General features: G+C 37.9%; 1 long non-coding RNA gene across 1 annotated transcript; it reads right to left on the reverse strand.

Moving 5' to 3' along the window:
- Nucleotides 1-2,161: 2,161 nt before the first annotated feature.
- On the reverse strand, nucleotides 2,162-12,255 carry LOC116421150. The gene is made up of 2 exons (XR_004231456.1): nucleotides 12,132-12,255; nucleotides 2,162-2,318 (listed from the first exon to the last, which is right to left on the reverse strand). It is a non-coding gene; the product is annotated as an uncharacterized LOC116421150 (long non-coding RNA).
- Between the last annotated feature and the right edge of the window lie 3,666 nt (nucleotides 12,256-15,921).

Below are 15,921 nucleotides of genomic sequence, written 5' to 3' on the forward strand. Positions count from 1 at the left end.
TTTTTTATGTTTCCCCCCAAAATGAGTATCTTCCCAAATATTTCCAATATATGCCATTATTCATCCTCTGTTTAAATGTTGGACAATTTGCTGGAGAGAAACGCTAAAACATTGGACTCTGGGACAAAAAAACCTGAATTTGAATCCCAGTTTGGATCTTTTCTAGTTATGTGACTGTGGGCAAGTCCCTTAACTTCTTCAATGTCCTTATCTGTAAAATAGGGATAATAATTTCTGCTTTAAGTACATCAGAGTTGCTGTGAAGAAAATTTCTTGCAAACCCAAAAGTCTATAACTGTGTGGGCTGTCACCTGTAGCTAGGGGCAGCTAGATGGCAAAGTGGATACAGTGCCTGGTCTGGGGTCAGGAAAACACCCTCCTGAGTTCAAATTTAGCATCAGACACTACCTATGTGACTCTGGGCAAGTCACTCAGCCTTGATTGCTTCAAGTAAAGTTCCCTATCTTTCATGGCAGACTATTTCATGGTTGGACAGTCTTAATAGTTAAGAAGTTCTTTCTTATGTTGAGCAGCAATCTGCTGTTTTATAACTTCCAGTTACTGGATTTTGATCTCCCCTTTACTCTTTTGTTCCTTATATATTGAATCATTCATCTTAGTTGATGATTAAATTCAAAATAGAAAAGAAAAATTTTAAAATACTCGAGTAGAGCACTTTAAAACACTATTGAAATGTCAGCTATGCATGTCTATTTTTACTAAGCTCCCTTGTTAAAATGTGGTGTCCGGAACTGAATATGATACTCCAGATGGGGTCTGGGCAGGGCAGGGGACAGTGGGACTATCACCTTTCTCATTTTGCATCTTGGGCTTCTGTTAAAAATGGGCTTGTGACATTCTGTGGGGTTTTAAATGATTTATTTAACTCAACTTCTATGCTGTTCTTCTCAGCAAGTCACATTATCTTAAAGAGCCAAATGCAGTTAGTCATAAATACGTCAGAGATCATTTCTAAGCAATGTTGCTCGTTAGTGGGGGACCCTTGCTCTTTCAGACATCCCAGTACTTCACAGTCCCCTCCCTGGTAGAACTCATAGTCCTAAAAGAGTGAGCACTTTCATTGCTAGTGAAGGAGTTGAGTTGGGATGGGGGTGGAAGAGTGTGAGAGAACAGTTAGATCTCAAAGCTGCCTTGAACGTGTTTATTTCTAGTTCTTTGGAACAATTGTTTTGGGCTCTTTGATGATAAATTTCTGTTTCAATGTCACTGCTAGACAATGAATTGACATCATAGTTACTTTGTCAATTATTGCTAAAACCAAATCTGCTTAGCTAATCCTTAAAAAAAATCTTCCCTTGCCTCTGCTAGCTCCTCAAGCTATTATTCTATCACTTTCCTCCTTTTTTACTGCCAGGTCCTCTTGAAAGAGGCATCTCCTCTCTGCTCCTATTGCCTTACCATTCACTTACTCTGTCACTTCTCTCTATCGCAATAACTAGGGGCAGCTAGATGGCACGGTGGGTAGAGTACCAGGTCTGGAGTCAGGAAAACACCCTCCTGAGTTCAAATTCAGCATCAGACATTTACTACCTATGTGACTCTGGGCAAGTCACTCAACCCTGATTGCTTCAAAACCAAACAAAAATATTTATATGCTACTCCAAGTTCCTCTATTGGAACTATTTTCTCAAGGTAATAAAGAACCTCTTAATCATTCCATATAAAGACAGCTTAAAGATTTCCTCCTCTTCTTTTCTGCATCAATTGACTTTGTTGGGACCCTGTTCATCTGGATACTCTCCTTTTTGATTTTTGAGTAACTGCTGTAATCTTGGCTCTCTTCCTACCTCTCTGACCACTCTTCTTGGTTTTCACTAGTTCATCATCTTTCTCTTACCTTATAAATGTAGCTGTCCTCCAAGGCTGTGTGCTGGTTCCTCTTCTTTCTTTATATTCTCAGCAAATCCTAGAGGTTCAATGAATCACTTCTACAACTCTCAGTACTACAGAGCCCTAAATTTCCCCCCAGAATTCCAATATCCCCATCTCCAACTGCCTATCATCAATACATGAATGTTTAAACTCAACAGCTCCAAAACTGAGCTTACGCTTTTCTCTCCAAACTGACAACTATTTCCATCTGAATCCAATATTTATGAAAATGAGATCATTATTCTTCTTATTCTCCCAGATGTAAACCTCAGTTTGAAGATCGTTTTTATTTTTCTCCTTTATTGTCCACATCCAAAAAGTTCCAATCTTATTAATATTACCTCAATGTCTCTTTCATCTCTCCTCTTCTCTCCATTCAGACTTACATCAATCAAGAGCTGTTCTATTGTTGTTCATCCTTCATTCTGGAAGAGATAAATGATGTCAGAAAAGTGATGTCTAGAATTGCAAGTGAATGGATTTAAATGAGGCAGAACTGGGCAAAGTCATCAGCTTCATTCTCTCCTCCAGTAGAGTCCAGTAGTGGACTATTGGAATAGCCTCCTAATTTGCCTTCCACCCTTGAATCGCTATTCTTTTATACATCCTTCATATAGCAACCCCTCCTCTCTAACCCCTCCTCCCTGGGATAAAGCCATGGTTACCCTGCCCTAGTTATGGTTCTACCAGAACTGAACAATGTTTTAACTATTGTTTGATCACTGTAGAGGATAGTGAGGTGCTTACTTTCTGTGATCAAAACGCTATATTTCCATTAAAAATGCCTTAGATTGTAGTGTTAGTTTTTTTTCCTTAGCTAGATCAATGTTGCCCTATATTGAACCTTTTTGATCCTTTAAAACTCCAAGGCATTTTTCATAGGAGCTGCTGACAAATCAGGTCTTTTCCATTCTGTCCCTGAATAGGTGATTTTTTTTTGAACTTGAGTCCAGGACTTTATATTTGTCCCCATTAAATCTTGTCTTGTTAGTTTAAGTCCATATTTCGGTCTGCTGAGATCATTTTGGATGCTGATTCAAATGACCTATTACAGAACTTGTTCTGAGACCTTTCAATCTCCTGGCTGGGTTAGCAGTATTCCAACTGTGCCATACTTCCCAGGTGCTGAACATGCAGATGCATTTGGAGAAATGTCTCTACTTTGCTTGAAATAATACAGAAAAGCACAAGCTGAGATTTTAAGCCTGAAATGCAGCCTTATGCCAACAATGCCCACAATACCCACAGCCAGCTCTTCCGAGCTCATTCAGCCACTTTCAAACACGAACATATTATGTCCCAAGGTTCCTTTCAAATAATCCTATTTTGAAACATTTATATACACACTAGGGAGAGAATGGGGATATTTTGCATGTAATGGGAAAGGCACATGAATAAAACCATGGTGATTTATCTTCCATTCCCAAAGTTCTTTTGGGGGTCGATGGGGCTCGGTTTGGGCCCAGCTCAGAATGAGTTGCAGGGTTTTGCCAGGGTTTTGTTAGGGTCTGTCAATCATGCTTGTCAGTAAAAGGAGGCTGCACTGTATTGAATACCTTGATACTGCTGAGGTAAATGATGTTCTCTCCTGAGCTCTGAGTATTTTCTAGGCTGGGGCTCTGAAGTCTGCTGGGGTAGTAAATAAAAGAGCCACTTCAGAGAAATTCTTTTCTTTTCTTTTCTTTTTTTTTTGGGGGGGGGAGTAATGAAAGTTTTTTTTAGTGCTTTATCCAGAATCATCTCTAATAACTGCACACAATGTAGACAACAACTGTATGCTGTAAGCCATCTGAGGCATGTGCTTAGTTTTAATGCCCAGGTGTTTTGTCCATCACCCAGCAAGCGTGGATCACCTCTTCCTCTCCCATCTTCCAGAGGGATATACTTGGGGATGTGACATCAGCTGTTGGAGCAAAAGCCACAGATAAACATAATGCTCAAAGACATTAATGACATGGCATTATCTAAAGTTTGGGTTCAGACTGGTGGATTTGGCATCAGAAGACCCATGTTTGAGTCCTTTTTCTAGTGCTGGCTGGCTTTGTGAACTTATGCAAGTCCTGTGACCAAGCTGTAATAGAAAAGTTCCTGGTTTTAGAGGGAAAGAACTCTGGTGCTCCCATCTCAGTTCTGTTCATTCTTATCTTTGTGATCTTATTCAAGTCATTTCTCTGCTTTAAATCTCAGTTCTGAAGGATCATAAGATCATAGATTTAAAGCTTCGAGGGACTTTTGAGTTATGTAATCTCACTGGCTTCATTTAACAGAGATGAAGTAATGTGTTAGCTTAAGATCAGTGACATAAGCAGTAAGTAGCAGAAGTGGGCTTCTAATTCTGTTTTCTGACTTCAAATCCAGATCTTTCTTCACTATACTATCTTGATGATTTCTAAGAGCTTCTCCAGCTCTACATTCTAGGGTGTCTATAATACTTTCAAAGTTTTCATATCATTCCCCTTACAACCACCCTATGAGATCTATAGTGCAGGGATTATTATCCCCCTCTCCTCTCTTTTATGATAAGGAAAATCAGGCTTAGAATGAAAACTTGAATTTAAACCTGAGTTCTGCTACTCCTATGTGACTTTGGGAAAAATGATTCAACCTCTTTGGGTTTCAGTTTCCACACCTGTAAATTGAAGCCATTCAATCAGCTGAGCTCTAACACCCCTTCTGCTTCTAAAGCTATGATGTTATGAGTGTCCCCTGGTCTTGGAATTCCTCCCCACTTGCTAATACTAATCTTTGGGTCTCCTAACAACATGCAGCATTCCAACACTCATCCATCAAGACGGGCTATTAACCCTTGATTTTACAGGAGAGGCAAGCATCACTAGGTACCTCTGCGAAGACTAGGAGGTCTTGGGTAACTGTTAGGCCTTAAAAGATAGTTATTCTGAGAAAAAACTTCTTTATGGCACTAGTCAAAAGGGAAGCTTTCCTCAGCTTGAAGTGGCTCTTATGCTCCTTCAACAGAGGTGAAATGTTCCCAGGTGGGAAATCCCTGCTCATACTTTGTAAATGGCTCATTCTCTCACCCTGCTCATTTTCCTACTGTCGAAACAAGAAGTTTATTTTTGGCTTCAACCAAAGCATGCCTGCAGGTTCAAAAATATTCCATGTGGAATGTGTGGGGTGGTTGGCAGGTTTGAATATTCTGGGACTGATACACAAGGATCTTGGGTGGGGTGGTGGGAAGAAATAAGAGAGCTGTTCCCTCAGACATGGGATGGAGTGCTATTGCCTTAGGAACAATCTATATAGCTTCTCAAGAAGCTCTGAAGGAGGGCTAATCTGAGAGAGAGACAGACAGAAAAAGAGGAGGGAAGAGGAGGGAGAAAGAAGAATAGAGAGGGAGGGAGGAGAGAGAGGGGGAGAGAAAGGGAAAGAAAAGGGGAGAGAAGGAGAGGGAGAGGAAGAGGAAGAAAGAGGGAGTGGGAGAGGAAAAAGACAGACAAGAAGAGAGAAAAGAAAGGAAGAAAGAGGGAAGAGAGAAAAGGAGAGAAAGGGAGAGGGAAAGTGGGAGAGAGGAAGAAAGAGTGAGAAGAGAAGAGTGAGAAAGGAGAGAAGGAGAGGAAGAGTCAGTCAGAAACACACACACACACACACACACATAAACACACACCTATATGCAGAGATAGAGACAGAGATACATAGAGAGACAGAAACTGAAAGAGCATAGCAGACCATAGCTGAAAGGGACCTTAGAGATGAATTAGTGATGTTGGACCAGTCACAGAATTACAGAGCCTGACAGAAGGAGTCTCATAAACCATATAATCCTTTTACCCTAGAAACAATTTATACAACTTCTCAAGAAGCCCTAAAGGAGGTCTAATCTGCACGAGGCAGCTCTCTTTGGCACCCCTTATCTCAATGGCACCCCTGGCAAATGGTCATCTTGCTGAAATGTTTACATTACCTCTCAAAGGATCCTAATCCACTTCTGGAAAGAAATTTTTATTTACATTCAACTGAAGTCTGTCCCTTTGAAAAGCATAGGTGTTGTCTCTTTATTAGGAAGCAACGTGGTTAGGAAGTTTTTCTTTACATCTAACTTAATGTTTGTTTCTTTGAAAGGTACAGACATTAGTTGCTTAGCCCTGGCAGAAATACAAACCTTTTCTATTCAATGCAATTCACCACTGAAATCTTGCTGTTCTCTCCATTTTCTTTCTCCAGAAACAACAAATGAATAAATAATTCCTAACGTCCATTCTGGCACTACTGTCTTTTATTTTCATGTTTCCAATCCTACTCTCTCATTTCACAGAACCCAGGTCTTCTCTACATCCTAGTGATCTTTTTACTTCTTGTGTTTATAAACGTTTTCACTACTAGAAACTGGAGAACAGGGAAGAGAAAAAATTGGGGTATAAGGGGCAAGGTATGAAGTTATAAGAAGTCTTAGAAAACCTTTTTGTGTCAACCCAAGTCTTCCTTGAAATGCACATGGATATAGGCCAGATTTTTCTTAGTTCTTCTCTGTCCACTCAGCAATCAGTTTTTATTTTGGGGAATCAGACCTGCCCTCAACCTCATCTCCTTTTTATTATCTGGGTTTGTGTTCTAAGATTTCTTCGTTTCATAAGGAAGACAAATAAAGTCCTATTCTTAGACCCACTCCCATTTTCCAACTCCCTGAAACCATTTTATTTTAATACAGAACTCTGTTACTTTTGGAAAGAAAAGAACTCATTTTGAAGGACTAAATATTCTCAAAGTAGTACTTAAAAAGAAAAAATTAGATTTTATTGCAAAATAGCCAGGTTTTTCTTGCCACAAGAATACCTTCCTACTAACATAGATGATGATCTTTCCATGCCTTCATAAACCATACTTTTTTTTTTTAAATAAAAAAGATTATTTTTACATGTCTTTATTTTCAAATGTATCCCTTTCCCCCTTCCTCATACAGTGAACCACTTTGTTATACAAAGAATTAAAAAGAGATAAAAAGGAGTTTAGCAAAATTAGGTAATACATCAACCCACTGACACTGTATGCAAGATTCCACAGCCATAGTTCCCTACCACTGCAAAGAAGGGAAGTACATTTTCTCACTTTTTCTCCAGGGATAAGGCTGGTCATTGATATCAGTGCAATTTTGTATTTTTTAAAATTACATTTTCATAAATTGCTTTCCTGATTCTGCTTCCTTCACTTTGCTTCAGTTCATATGCTTTCCTATTCTTCTCTGCATTCTCTCTATTCATTGTTTCTTATGATATGGTGATATTCAAGTACTTCAATGTTTTTAGCCATTCTCCAATTCTTTGCTTTCAGAAAGCAGTTTCATGAATAGCTGTGGCTGAAATTTTCTTCCACCAATGACAAGTGATATGGTGATGAGATCTTCTGAAATTAGTCTAGTCATTGGTGAACAGATACATACACACACATATACATACACACAAACTCAATCCCTTTTCGACTGGATAAAAGGCTCCACCAGACTTTGTTCCTTCATGCTGCCATAAAGCATTTGGGAAGGATCTTAGGGAAGAATTTGTAAGCACACACACTATATATGTTCATATCTGTTCACATATAGTAGTATACACACATATGTTCAGATATATAAGTATATACATGCATGTATATTTGTATGTATAATCAGGGTTAGAAAGGCTCCACAAGACATTAAGTCCAACCCAATATAAAGTCTCATAACATCCTTCAGTAGTGGTATTTAATCTTTTACACAAAATATCTTCAATAAGGAAAACCATCACATCACTTCCAAAGGTAGCCACTGCACTTCTAGATTTTTCTAATTGTTAGGAAGATTTTTCTTCCCAGGAAACCTAAATCTGCCTCTTTATAATGTCCACAAACCACTCCTAGTTTTGCCCTTTGGACTCAAACAGAACATGGCTTCTTCTTCTTCCATGTGAAATTCTTTCAAATACTTGAAGATAACTGTCACATATCTACTGAATCTTCTCTTCTCAAGGCTATAAATAGTCCTTTAACTACCGGCACAATCTCAAGGCCCCTCACCATCCCACTCTTGCTTATCTTTTTCTGGACACTTTCCAGTTTGTCTATTTCATTCTTGAAAAGTGGCACTAAACTGAACAAAATACTCCACGAGTGAAGTGACTGAGGAGGTGCATTCATTAGTTTCAGTTGTGTGTGACTCTTTATGATCCCCTTTGGGATTTTCTTGGCAAGGACCCTGCAGTAGTTTGCCATTTCCTTCTCTTTATTTATATAAGTTATTTAACAGATAAGGAAACTGAGGCAAAAAGGTTTAAGTGATTTGCTTAAGTTCACACAGCTAAGACACTTTTGAGGCTGGATTTGAATTGAGGTCTTGCTGATTCCAGGAGCAGCACTCTATTTATTGCATCATCTAGCAGCCTCTGTGGAGGAATACAACAGAACTATTTTCTTACTTAATAGAAGGCTCAACCACACCTTGTGCTTTTCTGTGATATAACATCAGGATGGATGTTAGTGGAGAATTGTTCTAGACATGATGCCTTTTTTAGTGGAGCACATATATTTTGGGTTTCCAAGCCACACTGTTGACTTCTATGAAAATTACAGTGCACCAACATTCCCAGATATTTTTAAAGTCTTTGCTTTTTAGCCACCTCTCTCTGATCTTGTATTTGAGAAGCTTTTTTTTTTATCCTAAGTACAGGACTTTACATTTATTCCCATTAAAATTTATTTTACTAGTTGGTCCAAACTTTTAATCTATTAAGCTCTTGGTTAGCTGCCACTCCTAGCTTTGTGTTGTTTAAAAATTAAATAAATATGCTATCTCTGCCTAGGAGACTTTAGACCAACTTCATCTGCCTTAGTTTTTATATTTTTATTATTTTACATTATGTATAATATTTGTTATTTTATATATTTATTATTTTAATTAACACATACAAGATAACAGAAGACAGTGTGATGGTAGCGGGTAGTAAGCTGATCTCAGAGTCAAGACAACCTGAGCTCGGTTCTGCCTCTAGCACATATGGGCTGTGTGACTCTGGGATGGCTCTTGATGCTCCACCCAACTTCTGAAGGCTCAAAGTTACAGAAAAGGTGCTAATATGTACCTGTAGTGGAATTTCCTCCTCAAGGAGTTTCCTGTATCAGGGAAAAATACAGGTCTAAATCTCTTGCTTTATCTATACAAAATAATGACAGTAACAGCAATAATAATGACTAGCATTTATATGCCACTTTAAAGCAAAAATGCTATACAAATGTTATCTCATGTGATAATTCTGAAGTAGGTACCATCATTATTTCTACTTTGCAAATGAGGAAATTCAAGTTGAGAGGTTAAGTAATATGCCAGGGGGCAGGTAGTTGTGCCTACTACAGTGCACAGAATGCTGGGCCTAGAGCAGGAAGGCCTGGATTTAAAACTGCCCTCAGATACGTACTAATTGTACGATCCCAGGAAAGTCACTTAACTCTGCCTCAGTTTCCTCATGTGTAAAATGAGCCTGGAAAAGGAAATGACCAACCATTCCAGTATCTTTGCCAAGAAAACCCTAAATGGGATTACAAAGAATCAGACAGAGCTAACTGATTAAAAATAACAAGTGAATAATTTACACTTTTAGTGAACTTTTGAAATCTCCACTAGATAATCAGAGTTGATGACCAGGCTCTGGAATTCATAGTTAAGTTAGTTTTGCAAAGTTACACAGGCTTTCTGCCAGGGAAATCAGGAAGGAGAAGTAGGAAAACCTTTAGGACTGATGGCTAGAAGATCTGAGTTCCAGTTCAATCTCTATTATTAACTTCTTTTGGTAACTTTAATCAAGGTTCTTTCTGTACCCAATTGGGTTTCATTCTTTTTCTCTATTAAGTGAGGGGATTAGATTAGCTGACCTTTATGCTCTCTTCCAGTACTGACATATTAAGATTTGAGGCTGCTATGTCATAGTACCAGGATTGTTTATCAACTCTCCTTTGTTGAGAGTTTTCAGTTGATAGGTAAAGATTCCCTCCTATGCCAGACTCTGCTGTGGCCTTGTAGAGAATTGTTGTTGATAGATATATTTTTTAGCTTCATGAAGCAAGAAAACGATTTTGATAGGATGCCAACTGGCATATACGGAGCAGAACATGGTTAGAGACAATAAAACCGAAATTGTTTTTGGATTGATGTGTGTTTTAATTTTAATGAGGCTGATCTTCCTTTCCCCTCCTGCCCCAACCCTCTGTCCAGAGGGGGAGAGAAGTCATACCCCTAAAGGATGATGAAGGGATGCAGTTTCTTGACAATTCTAGGCTAGAGAAAAGACAATGAAAATTGTAAGAACTATAGAACCAAGATTGGGCAATGATGACTTCTCCTTGGTGGGAGTCTGCTGGTCCACTAACAGAGTAGATGGTAAAGGTAGGCAGTGCAATAAAATAGTACCAAACCTGGATCCAAAGAATCAGCCTTGATTCTTGTCTCTGGTATTTACTAGCACCCTTCCCTTGTGATCTTTATGCTTTATGCCCTTTTCCTTTCATGGTAATGGCTTACCTCAAATAAATTTTAGCCATTTTTAGTGAGGACAAACCAGTTTCTTTGAATCAAAGTCACTGAATCTTTATTTTAAATTTTTTAATATTTTATTTTCCCCCAATCACATGTTAAAACAATAAAGAAATTTTTTTTTAAAGTTTTGAGTTCCAAATTCTGTCTTGCTTTCTCCCTTTCTGAGATGATAAACAATACAATATAGATGATACATGTGCAATCATGTAAAACATTTCCAGATTAGTCATTTTGTATAAGATTAGGAGAAAGAAAATAGGAAAGAAAGTGTAAAATAGCAGGCTTCAGTGTCTACTAAGACAGTGTCAGTTCTTTCTCTGGAGGCAGTTAGCATGCTTCATCTTGAGTCCTTTGGGATTATCTTGGATCATTTTATTGGTGAGAATTGCTAAGTCATTCACAGTTCTTCACTGTACAATATTGCTATTACTATGTACAACATTCTCCTGGTTCTGCTCATTTCACTTTGTATTAGTTCATGAAAATCTTTTTGCGGTTTTCTGAAAACACTCTGCATATCATTTCTTGAAGCACAATAACATCACAATCATACAATAGAATTTGTTCAGCTATTCCCTAGCTACTCAATTTCCGATCATTTATCACCACAAAAAGAACTGCTATAAATATTTTTGTACAAATAGGTCCTTCCCTCTTTTTGAAATCCATTTGGGCCATATCCAGATCACTCAATCTGCAGAACAGGAAGGTCCCACAGAGAACAACCAGTCCAACCTTCTCATTTGGCAGAAGAGGAAACTGAGGCCCAGAAATGTGCAATGATCAGCATGCATGCTTAATGTCATTCAAGTAGTAAGTAGTAAAATCCCAAGATTCAAGTTCAGATCCTTTGACTCCAAGGATAGTGTCCTTTTCTCTGACTATTCTGACTCCTTTTTATTTGGCAAATCACTTCATATTTCAGTTTTGTCTTCTGTGCAATTGACTAGGTTGGGTGGGTGAGGAAGTAAGCATTATAGGAGGCTGAACTACATAATCTCTAAGACTCCTAATACTTTGTGATGTATCACATTATAGGAAGGGGCATGGATGGCTCTGGTATGAAGAATTCAAGGGGTACTATCTCTCTATCTATTTATCTCTATATTTCTATCTCTCTATCTATCCATCTTTCCTTTTTTCCTTTCTCCCTCCCTCTCTCCCTTTCTTCCTTCCTTCCTTCCTTCCTTCCTTCCTTCCTTCCTTCCTTCCTTCCTTCCTTCCTTCCTTCCTTCCTTCCTTTTTATCTATCTATCTATCTATCTATCTGTATCAGGGAATGGAAACCCATCTTCATATCCATAAAGAAATGAGCCAGAGGATCAGAGAAGTCAATGGCCTAGTTAGGAGGATATAGTAAAGAGTGCTGGACCAAGAATCAGGAGCTTTAGCTTCAAGTTCCAATGCCATTGACTGATAGAGCAATTCTAGCCAAGTGCCTTCCCCTTTCTAGGATTCCATTTTCTTCCTTGTAAAATGAGGGCATGGAAGGCTAGGGATAGATCTGTACTCTCTGGGTGAGGACAAGTCCTAGAGAGGATCACAAGGGGAAGGTGTTTAGCATATAATGTGATAGACTCTCAGACAGAGAGCAGTCCTTAGTCTGTAGAGTCACTAGGACTTTGAGGAACTGAGAACTTGGAGACACTGATGGACAATGACCCTTTCCCACATAGGTAGCTAGAGCATGATGGTTTCATAGTTCCATGCACAGTGGAAGGCTTACCCTGGTTCTTGGCATCCTTGTGACTCTGTACAAAGCCTCCATGGAGGCAACTTTCTATCTTCTCAGACCTGGAAGATTTTCTACTTAGTGTTGATAGCAGCTATCACCCCCAAGTGTCCTCTCTAAGGAGAAAGAGAGAGAAAAAGTAGGTTATTGGTGCTATAAGGTCTAGCTGTAACTAGACCTATCAACTCTGTATTTGATGTAAATACTCTTACAAGCTAAGTAAATCTATTTTTATAGTCCCCCCTGCCTTTTATCTGTATTAGCTAGGGAAGCTAGGTGATGATGCAGTGAATAAAGTGCTGAGCTTGGAGTTCAAATCCAGCCTCAAATGCTTACTAGTAGTGTAACCCCTAGGAGAGAGCCACTTAACTCTTTTTACCTGAGTTTTCTCATCTGTAAAATGAGTTGGAGAAGGAAATAACAGACATCTTTAACATCTGCCCAAGAAAACACCAAAAGGGGTTACAAAAAGTTGGATATGACTGAAATGACTGAACAGCCACAAAATTACTTGTGTTGAGTCAGTCATTTACACCATTCTAATAACTGAGGTTAAAAAAAAAGGCTGCCAGAAGTCTGGCTCCTGATTGAACTAGATGCTCCCTAAAATCACTTTCAGTTGACAGTTTATGGTCCAACCCTCTTTGTCTCATGAAGGCCAGTGTAGGCAAGTGTAATCCATGAGTCAAAGTTAGTATCAGCTAGAGTTTTTCATTAAATTCTTATTGTCCTAGTTCCACAAGGACTAAGCTTTCTCACATAAAGGGCACATAAGAGCCTTTTGCTTAGCTAGGAAGGAAGATCTAAGTTTGATTCTCAATTTTTTTACTAATTCCTTTTGTAACTTCAGTCAAGTCACTTCCTATCTCTGACTGAGTCTCAACTTATTTATCTATAGATTGGGAAGATTGGATTTACTGGCCTTTAAGATCCATTTCAGCCCTGACCCAAGAGAAGGGATGTTCCCTCTGAAGCCAGATTATGCAGTGATGTTTTAAAATTTTAAATAACTTTATAATAATACATTTTTATTTTTCAAAATACATACAAAGATAGTTTTCAGCATTTACCTTTGCAAAATCTGTATTTCATATTTGTCTCCCTTCCTCCCTAACTCTTCTCTTCCTTAGACAGCCAATAATCCAATATAGGTTAAATATGTGCACTTCTAAACATATTTTCACATTTATCATGCTTATGCAGTGATTTAGTAGAAAATGGTTTAAACACCCCAAGACCCTGTGGTTTTACTTAAGAGAAAACAAGGAAGGCCCAGAGTATGCTACAGGTCAAAGACTTTGAAGTCTGTTCTCCCTAGATCCTATGATACAATCTCCTTACTTTCCCAATAGACAAACTAACCCAAACTGATCTTAACTATTGGAAGATGGAGGAATTTTCATAGCACAGAAAAAGAATCACTGAATTTGTAGAATAGGACTCTTAGAGATTACCTAGTCCAACCCTCTTCCTTTATAAAAGAAATAACTGAGCCTCAGAGAGAAATTTTTTTATTTTTTCTCATTTTTTCTTTTTTGATTTGATTTTTCTTATGCAGCAAAATAATTCTACAAGTATGTATGCATTTATTGGATTTAACATATATATGTATATATATATATATATATATTTTTTTTTTTTTTTTTTTACCATGTTTAACATATATTGGATTACTTGCCATCTAGGAAATGTGGTGATGGGGAGGGGAGAAAATTGGAACACAAGGTTTTGCAAGAGTTAATGTTGAAAAATTATCCTTGCATATGTTTTAAAAATAAAAACTTTAATAAAAGATAAAAAAATAAGGATGTCTCATGTAGAAAGGATTCCTAAAAGCACAGAAGATTAGAATAAGAAAGAACTTTAAACATCTTTTAATCCAATGTCTCCATTTTACAGGTCAGAAAACTACGGTTCAGGAAAAGGAGAGACTTGTCAACAAACTCCTTAATAGTAAGTCTAGGACAAGTACCCCCTTCTTCTATTGTACCTCCCTGACTGATATTTTAGTTGTTTCTCATACTTCCTTACCAGAGCTATTTGACTGAGCCACATACAGTGCTCAGTATACCTATTATGACCCAAACATTTGAAATTTCAAAGACCTTCCTGCATGTGACATTTTCTGTCCTATTTCTGTCTTCTGGTTGATCCTGAAACACTTCTGACAAGTTCTATCAGGGGTAAGTAGAAACCAAGCTGGATATTTTTAATTCCTCCAAGTTATGAATAAAAATGGCAAACCTTGCTAGAGGAAAAATACATTTATATTTTGAAAACATCTCTCTTTGGGCCAGCATTGGCAACTCATCTCATCTCTAATCTGATCTTCAGTTTCTCAAATTCTCATTTTCTCTATCTCCAATTGCAAGTGAAAAGATTACCCCAAAAAGGAACTAATAGCAAAGTAAATCTAATATTAAACTTCCAAAAATTTTCCTTACTCACATTTTAGAATGATTTCCTTCCATGTTAGTTCAAGTTCTTAAAAAAAAACTCATTTTTAAAAAAGAAATATATTTTCCATTTGTAAGCATACAATGAATCATAGAGACAGTTAGCTGAAAAAGCCTCTGTCTCGTGTGTAACTCTACGAAATATGAGATGTTAAAAGACTTAGACTTCACCCATTATACTGAGATCACTCATATGGACAAGAAACAAAATGGAAAAATCTAAATGATATAGTTTAAAAGAAAAGAGTGGGTGGCTGATGATCAGGGAGGTAAGTAAGTTTTTGCCTTGATTTTGAGCTATTTGGTGGAGATGCTTGGATCAGAAAAGAACTCAGAAATGTCAAGTAGTTGACTGGGTTAAAACATATGGTTGGGATGATGGTCACGGGAAAGATGCAGTACAATGGAATCCATTTGGAGATGTCAGCAGTGCTGTTGGTCACTCAGAACTATTCGTCTCCATTTTTTGCTACAACAAGCTCATTGACAAGAGCTGTCACTGAGGCTTCTCTATCATCCATGGAACTCACAGGAAACTAGTGAAAGGGCAGATTTTGAGTGTACCCTCTATAAATTGAGGTTTGCAATCCTGACCTGTAAGATCAATTCCCTGTCACAAAGAGGCTGCTGACAGAATGGTGCTTGGCAACTATGGCACTGAAAATCACATCTAATGCCTGTATGTACCAGAGTATTTGTCTGGACTAGGTGGGGATTGTCTAGAAAGAAGAAGCCCAGAAAATAGATATTCATCATGATGATGACGGATTATATTTACATATCTCTTTAAGCTTCATGAAAGCACTTTATATTTTAAAAACATAGATCAAGGAGACCCAGTAGACACAGTTCACCTAGATTTTATTTGGCATGTCTCCAAAGATCAGATGAGACTAAAATGAAGAGATATGGACTAGATAATTGTATAGTTAGGATTTAGGATTAGTTGAATGACTAGACCCCAAGAAAGTCATTCTTTTTGGCTACATATCAACTGTAAGAGATTTTTCTAATGCAGTGCCCCAGATATTTGTCTAAGTTCTTTTTATGGGGATAAAAATAAGCAATTATGTAGTATCTACTTTGTGCAAGGTATTTTGCTAAGCAGTTTTTACAAATATTATCTCATTTGATCCTCACAAAATCCTGGGAGAAGGATGGAGTAAAAATGGGAAAAATTTTTAATAAACCACGAAAAAATGGAATGAAAAAATTTCCAGTTCAGGACAACTTGGAAAGTCATTGGAAAAGGTATGCTGCACTGGGGTGAGAGTGGAGCTCAGTCTGATACAGGCTGCACCAGCACAGCCCTAACCCCAGCAAACTAG

This window comes from Sarcophilus harrisii, chromosome 2, assembly GCF_902635505.1.
Source record: "Sarcophilus harrisii chromosome 2, mSarHar1.11, whole genome shotgun sequence".
NCBI classification, from domain to species: domain Eukaryota; kingdom Metazoa; phylum Chordata; class Mammalia; order Dasyuromorphia; family Dasyuridae; genus Sarcophilus; species Sarcophilus harrisii.